Below are 8332 nucleotides of genomic sequence, written 5' to 3'. Positions count from 1 at the left end.
CGCCCTAAATGGCTCACAGGACTTGAAGGACTACCTCCACTGGCACTGTCCAGCCCACGAGTTGAAACCCTCTTCCGAAACCCTGCTCCATGTGCCCCAACCTTTGGATGTGAGGCATGTGAAGATCAGAGAAAAGGCTCCCCCATGAGTGAGTGATCAGAAAAAAGGTTCTTAATGGCTCTCCCATGAGTGAGTGACTATTTTTATCAAATATTTATTGGTGTATATAGTCGTTATTCTGTTACTATGTATATATATTTTTATCTGCTGGTCTTGGACCGTATGAATCAGACCCTTGGTCCATCAAAGTCAGTATTGTCTGCTCAAACCGGCAGTGGCTCTCCAGGGTCTCAGGCAGAGATCTTTCGCATCACCTACTAGCCTAGTCCCTTTAACTGGAGATGCCAGGGATTGAACCTGGGACCTTCTGCATCCCAAGCAGATGCTCTGCCACTGAGCCATGGCCCCTCCCCAGTGATGTCACCTTTGGAACGCCCTCCATGATAAGGTTTGCCTGGTGCCTAATTCACTTCCCTTACTCAGGGTTTTAACTAAGGGTTTTAAATATCTCTTTCAGCTGTTATGGTCTGCTTCTGGCTTGAGAACTGTTTTATATAGATATAATTTTAGGTTGCTCAGTGTGTGTGTTATACTGTCTTTATGCCTTTGGCATGTTTTGTTTTTAATGGCTAGGTTTTAATGGTTTTGTTTTATTGTAAGCTGCCTTGAGCAGGTCTCTGGAGATGCGGCATATACATTTTCTAAATAAATAGGTTATAGGCTGAGAAAAATGACTAGTCCAAAGTTATCCAGTGATCTTTGTGGCAAACTGATTGTTTGAACCTGGCTTACCCCGCACTAATAAAAAAGTATTACACCACACTGGCTTTCTATAGTTAATACACTAATCAAAAAAAGCTATTGCCGTAATTGGAAAGCTATACTTGTTTCCATATTTTTGGAACAACTTAAAGGATATCACTGGGGCTACTTCAGAGTTAGAGGAAGTTTGATGCCTGCCTGAGAGCCAGCGTGGTGTAGTGGTTAAGAGCGGTGGTTTGGAGCGGTGGACTCTGATCTGGAGAACAGGGTTTAATTCCCCACTCCTCCACATGAGCGACGGAGGCTAATCTGGTGAACTGGATTTGTTTCCCCACTCCTACACATGAAGCCAGCTGGGCGACCTTGGGCAAGTCACAGCTCTCTCAGCCTTACCTGCCTCACAGGGTGTTTGTTGTGGGGAGGGGAAGGGATCGTAAGCCAGTTTGAGTCTCCCTTAAGTGGTAGAGAAAGTCGGCATATAAAAACCAACTCTTTTTCTTCAAACTCCAACTTGGGAACTTCCTGGAGATTTGGAGCCAGTCCCTGTTGTACTTTGGTCACATTATGAGAAGACAAGACTCACTGGAAAAGACAATAACGCTAGGAAAAGTTGAGGGAAGCAGGAAAATAGGAAGACCCAACATGAGATGGATTGACTTTATAATAGAAGCCACGGCCCTCCGTTTGCAAGACCTGAGTAAGGCTGTTAATGAAAGGATGCTTTGGAGGACACTAATTCATACAGCTCATTTCTGAATCCTGCAGTGGCTGGGAACGGCATGGCCGTTGTGCCACCACCGTGCCTCCACAGAGGTTTCACAGCCGCTGCAGGGGTAAAAATTTAAAAGGGGGGGAAAGCCCCATAGAGAAAAGTGATGTTGTGCCAGCAAAATCCTGGTACAGAACTGCTGAAGTGTAAGGGGGCCTTCTTGGCTTGAAAGTGGGCAGCCCCATCCCCCAGAAGACCCCAGGAATGACCCCCAGGACGTCACCTTGAGGACTTGCATCGGTAGGACACCGACAGGAAGTTGAGCTGGCAGCCCAGGGTCGTGCTACCACAGCAGTCCTGAGGGGCTGGTGCAAGTGGCACTCCACCAGCATCCGTGCCAGTTCGCACGGCACAACAGGCATGGATGCCGGCGTAGGGGCTTGGGTGCCTCCTAAATCCATTCGGCCCCCAGGCTCAGGAATGGGCTGATAGAGTTGCCATGAGTCAGAAGCGATTTGATGGCATTTAATATACACACCCTAAAGAGGGCAGAGTCTGGAGAGGGAAGGAAGCACAGTTGGGATGTGACGTCACTCTAGGACTTCAGTTTCTCCTAGACACTCCATCATATACCATAAAGTCCATCCTCCGAAGTTATTTCCTCCAAGATAACTGATCTCTATAGTCTGGAGATAGTTGTAATTCCAGGAAAACTCCAGGCCCCACCTTGAGGTTGGTAAATGACACCCTCCTATATTATATACAGATTTTTATGTGTATATATGTATATATTCAACGTATATAATATACATATATAATCAGCAACTCTTTTAAATGATAGGCCCAGATCAAATGGTCCCCCAGCCCACCCTAGATCTGGCCTTGTAGTTTATAGAGATCCTCTTATATTTAACAGTATTAAGGAACTGGTAATTTGCAGACTTGCCCTAAGATCATAAGATCTTAGTTCTAGAACAAGGCTTATGGTGCAATTCTATACAGATTTCCTCCAGTCTAATCCCACTGATTATGATTGGTTTGTGTGTATGTTAAGTGCCGTCAAGTCGCTTCCAACTCATGGTGACCCTATGAATCAATGTACTCCAGAATGTCCTATCTTTGACAGCCTTGCTCAGATCTTGCAAATTGAAGGCCGTGGCTTCCTTTGTTGAGTCAATCCATCTCTTGTTGGGTCTTCCTCTTTTCCTGCTGCCCTCAACTTTTCCTAGCATGACCGTCTTTTCCAGTGACTCTTGCCTTCTCATAATGTGACCAAAATACGATAGCCTCAGTTTAGTCATTTTAGCTTCTAAGGTCAGTTCAGGCTTGACTTGATCTATAACCCACTGATTTGCTTTTTTGCTGTCCACGGTATGATGGGTTTAGACTGGAGTAACTCTGCACAGGATTGTACTATTAGAGATGGCTGGTTAAGATGTTTTAGCTGTTCTTCATAATATTGCTGTTTCAGGTCGTTCATCATTCTGGTAGTCTTCATCAATGGAGCCAGAAATATTACAGGAACACGGAACAAGCTTTCAAGTTGCAAGCTTAGAGTCTTCGTTACTGTTGTTTCTTTATACAAATATAAATGAACAGTAAAATGGGGGGGGGGGGGATCTGTATTAACTCCAGTGCCGCCCAAAGCTTGAAAATGGACTGAACAGTTTAATTAGAGAGAGCCATGAATGTGATCCAGCTGGCTGCTCTACCTGTCAGTGCTTGGATCCATCCATGATGAATGGACTCCAGCTTCCGAAGAAAAACCAGATAAGTATTTTTGTCGGAACAGAACGCAGAACCTTCCCATCTGGCATGTTGTGGTGATTAAGATAAAGAATTTCACATGGCCACAAAATAACGGAGAGTCTTGGGCTTGTAAAATACCCCATTTCCTCCATTAATTGTGTCCACGTGGAGTTGTAACCAAGTAGCTGGAACAAATAAACCTAAAGCAATATTGTTTCCCTTAAAAAAAATATTTCACTTAATTTGTGGAAGAGGTTTGAACTCATTAAAAATGGACCAGTTCCCAGGAGACATTTGGCTCTCTTTCTCAACCATATCACCCTAGCTCCATATGGGACACAACTTCTCTATTGCATAGAGCATATAATAGTTTATTAAATGCTGAACAATAAACTTTAGTGCGACCTAAGCTCCTGAAAGGCTACCCATAGACACAGCATTGCATGTTTAATCTTTCCTCCCACCCTTCAAAGCAACGGGGACCCTTGTTTGAGAAAAGAAAACAGTGAAAATGTGAATTCAGTGCCTACCCCCCATCCAGGTACCTACCTCTAAATCTAGGTACTAGCTGGAGATCTCCTGCTATTATCACTGATCTCCAGCCGATAGAAATCAGTTCACCTGGAGAAAATGGCCACTTTGGCAACTGGACTCTATGGCATTGAAGTCCCTCCCCTCCCCAAACCTCGCCCTCCTCAGGCTCCGCCCCAAAAACCTCCCACCGGTGCCAAAGAGGGACCTGGCAACCCTACATCCAGGTCAGAATAATTCGACACTGTCTCTACAGCCTCTTGAAGACAGTTGGGTAGTGACAGTGGTTTCAGAAAGCAAGAGTAATATTGTCAACTGGCACGTGTTTCAGATAACACTTTTGCTGACCCAGGGTTAATTAAAAGGAACGTCGCTATTCAATAAATTCAAACATTTTTTAAAAGTTAACATTTTATTAAAACACAACTTTAATAAACAACAACATTATTAAACATTTAATTGTAGGAATTAGATTGATTTTGGAATAAATTGGCCACAGCTTGGAATTGGCAAACAGCTGCGACCCTTGTGGCGCAGCATGCGTGATGTGTCAAGTGCCCAGGCCGTGTCCACCACGGCCATGAAGTAACCTCTGCCCACAGGACTCCCGCTGTGGGCAACTGGGATGGCAGTACCAGGATGACACCGGGACGAACGCCACTGGGTGTTATCCCCCACCACTTGGGAAGAGGCGGACACCTGCCCAGCCGCCAGGGCATGTCCCTGAAGCCTCTCCCAAAACCCTTGGGATAGGGTTCCCAAAACCAGGGAAGCGACCAATTCCTATGGAGCTTCACCCCCAAAATGACACATCCACATGCTAAACCGCACCAAGCTGTGACTATAAGCCAATAAACCTTAGGGAGGGTGGGTGGGTTCACAAAGAAAACGGAGTGAGCTGTGGGCGGGCCCGTCCCCCTGTTATATACTGAGGGGCGAGGCTAGCCACGCCCCCACCCAGCTCCCGCCTTCCGCCCTCATTGGCTGGAGCCCTTCCTTGCCCCAGCCAATGAGGAGGCTGTATCCGGGCAAATCGGGTCAGGCACGAGCCCCCGTGCGCACGCAAACGCACATGCTGGCCGGCCGGACCCGATCTCCCTCCCCCTCTGCCGCGATCGCTCCTTCTTCCCCCCGGGGCAGCAAACATGGCTCCCGATAAGGCGGGAACCCTATCTTATTGTGTGTAAAGTGGCATCACATTGCAGCCGACTTACAGTGAACCCTTATGGGGCTTTCAAGGCAAGAGACTAACAGAAGTGATTTGCCACTGCCTTCCTCTGAATATCAGCCCTGGTATTCCTTGGTGGTCTCCCATCCAAAGACTGACCAGGACCGATGCTGCTTAGCTTCCGAGATCCGATGAGATCAGGCTAGCCTTAGGCATGAGTAAAAACCACATTTCACCAGCTTTTAAAGAAGCCGCTAATAAGTATTTGAAGGGCTGTCACTTAGAGGAGGGTAGGGAGCTGTTCCAGTTGGCAGCAGAGGATAAGGCACACAATAATGGGTTTAAATTGCAGGAGGAAAGGTACCACCTGGATATTGGGGTGGGGGGAGTTACAGAAAGAGTTGTTTGACAGTGGAATCAGCTGCCTAGGGGGGTGGTGAGCTCCCCCTCACTGGCAGTCTTTAAGCAGAGGCTGGACAAACCCTTGTCGGGGATGTATGGCCCCTGGTATGGTCCCTTCCAGCTCTACAATTCCAGGGACAGGTTTTTACTTGGAAAGCCCTAGAATTTAGGGCCTAGATGACTGGCAAAGAGGATTTATGAAGGGCTGCCTAGTCCCATATGAACTTGCCTGTTAGTTGAGATCCTCCTGCTTCACAAAGAAAGGCCCCATCTTTACAGTGAAGTGGGTGGTGACCAGAGACAAGATCTTTCTTAATGCCATGCCTTGACTCTGAAATTCCCTCTCTACAGTGGTTGATCAGACACTACTGAGCTTTAGATACCCTTTTTATTTTCTCTGGCACATTGCTGATTCCCCCCCTCTTTCCCTAATGTGTTGTGTGTGTTTTTTAGGTCCTGGCTTTGCTGTTCATTTCAAAACAACCGATTTTAAAGTTAGTTTTGAGGCAACTGATTAAAAAAAATGTTCTCTCCTGCACGCCATAATATGACATTTTTAAAAATGTGTGCTGCCATTTTTAAATTGGAACGTCCTGTGGTTTCTAAATTACTTAAATGTTTAAACTGAAGACTGTATTTTCTCACAGATATATGTTTTAATCCTGTGATGAGCTGCCTGGAATGTATTACATGGAGAGCGCTGTTCAGAAATAGTGCAATCCTAAACAGTTACATCCTACTAATCCAATGGGTTTAGAAGGGTGTAACTCTGCTCAGGATTGCACTGCTAGATAAATGAAAGGGTTAAAACACTGTTCTTCACACATCTTATTTTCCAAATACAAAACAACAGAAGGAGAATGCTTTGGAGCAAACACATGGAGGGAGCCTTTCCACAGGAGGGGTCAATGTTCAGTGGTAGAGTACATGCGTTGAAAGCCAACCTCCAGGTACTAGCTGGAGATCTCCTGCTGTTACAACTGATCTCCAGCCAATAGAGATCATTTCACCTGGAGAAAATGGTCGCTTTGACAATTGGACTCTATGGTATTGAAGTCCTTCCCCTCCCCAAACCCTGCCCTCTTCAGGCTCTGCCTCAAAAAGCTCCCGCCGGTGGCAAAGAGGGACCTGGCAACCCTAGGAAGATCCCACATTCCATCGTTGGGATCAAAAGTAGCAGGTAGGCAGACCTCTGCCAAGTAAACCAGTCAACTCTGGCCAATATTTGACTTGGTAAGAAGCAGCTTCATTAGAAACTCATGTATGTTCATATTATGAAGCTCACTTAGGGTCCTTATATTTGAATTCTAGGCGAGAAAGGCTTCTGCTATTTCACAGTCTGATTGTTTTCCAGGAAACATGCACACTAATTCTGAATTCACATAGGAATTTATAGAGCTGAATACTGCCCGTGACTCATCTCATGGTAACCTTCTTTAATTATTAACTTTATACAGGATCCCCTTCCTTCCACAGGATCCAAGCAATAGAACAAATAATTTGTTAAGCTGTCCTCTTCTACCTATACATAGCAACAGAGTGTGCCAGGAAAAGGAGGAATAGCTGACCCATTCTAATGAGAAAAGGACAGGCAGATTTGAATCAAGGCCAAGCTTAGGGTTGCCAACCTCCAGGTACAACTGGAGATCTCCTGCTATTACAACTGATCTCCAGCCGATAGAGATCAGTTCACCTGGAGAAAATGGCAACTTTGGCAATTGGACTCTATGGCATTGAAGTCCCTCCCCTCTCCAAACCCTGCCCTCTTCAGGCTCAGCCCCCAAAACCTCCCGCTAGTGGCGAAGAGGGACCTAGCAAACATAGCCAAGCTAGATAAGACATCAGGATACATGTGAAGGAATCTCCTGAGTATATTGGAAAATAGTCATCATCACCCGCCATTTTTCTCATCAAAAATCCCTGCTTCCTGTTACTACTTTAAGCCCTGGTATTGAAAAAGACAGGTAAGCATATAATGCCTGTCTTTTTTTGCCTTGATCAGAGAAATGGCCCAAGTAACCCCCCCTTCCCTAGTGCACCATGACCCCAATGAGGATTTTCCACCTTCCACTACTTCTTTAGAACCAAATTAAATGTCTGGCGTTCCCACATCATGTGTAGTTTGGCCCTAGCTTAACACATGAAGCATTTCATTATAACCCATCCAAGCACATGACAGCTATGGGGAGAAAATATGCAGAAAACTGCTCATGCAATCTTGGCGGGATTCAGCTTTCAGAACGTGTTGGAAAGCACACTTTGTTCTGGTCAACATGGGCAACCCGCAGCAGCAAGATCTTCGGGTTGGGAATCAATGCAGGCAAGATGGTGCTGCTGCTGTTGTCTTGTTTGTGGGCTTCCTAGAGGCACCTGGTTGGGCACTGTGATTACAGACAGCTGGACTTGATGGACCTTGGTCTGATCCAGCATGGCCTTTCTTATGTTCTTATGTTAACGTGGATAGTTTCATCTTATTTTGTGGTGGCTTAAAATTACAAATTAAAATGATGGCTCCTTTAGTGATCTTACTGTATTCTGCTCAGCAATGTCTAGGGGAAAAGGGGGACCACTTTGCTATGACGGCAACAAGCTCACGATCAAGCTCCAGAGTAGTTTTCTCCCTACACGTGATGGTCACGAGTGATCGTCTGGAATAACAATTTCTTTTTTGTTTCATTACGGGAAAGGCGACTGAAAGACATTTACTGTGAAGGAAGAGTTAAAAAAAAAAAAAGAAGAAGAGCATATTGTGTCCATAAAACTCAATCGTATGGCCCTCTGAACATTTTTCACTTCTCTATGTTAAGTCACGAATCTAATGCCAATGGTTCTGGGCACTTCACCAGAATTGTAGTAGAAAACATCCCCGCCAAATGATGTAGAAAAATGCAGAAGTCACAGTCATTGCAATTATTTCTCCTGGTTTTAGCGCTCAGGATATCACAACTGGA

At 45.5% G+C, this 8332-nt stretch overlaps 1 non-coding gene across 1 annotated transcript; it reads right to left on the bottom strand.

Annotated features, from left to right (window-relative positions):
* Positions 1 to 396: 396 nt before the first annotated feature.
* Positions 397 to 471, bottom strand: TRNAP-GGG (transfer RNA proline (anticodon GGG)). The gene has a single exon. It is a non-coding gene; the product is annotated as a tRNA-Pro (tRNA).
* Positions 472 to 8332: the final 7861 nt, after the last annotated feature.

The sequence above is a fragment of the Euleptes europaea genome, chromosome 10 (genome assembly GCF_029931775.1).
Source record: "Euleptes europaea isolate rEulEur1 chromosome 10, rEulEur1.hap1, whole genome shotgun sequence".
Lineage (NCBI taxonomy): Eukaryota > Metazoa > Chordata > Lepidosauria > Squamata > Sphaerodactylidae > Euleptes > Euleptes europaea.
The sequence above is the reverse complement of the archived record's forward strand: the minus strand, read 5'-3'. Positions and strand labels throughout refer to the sequence as shown.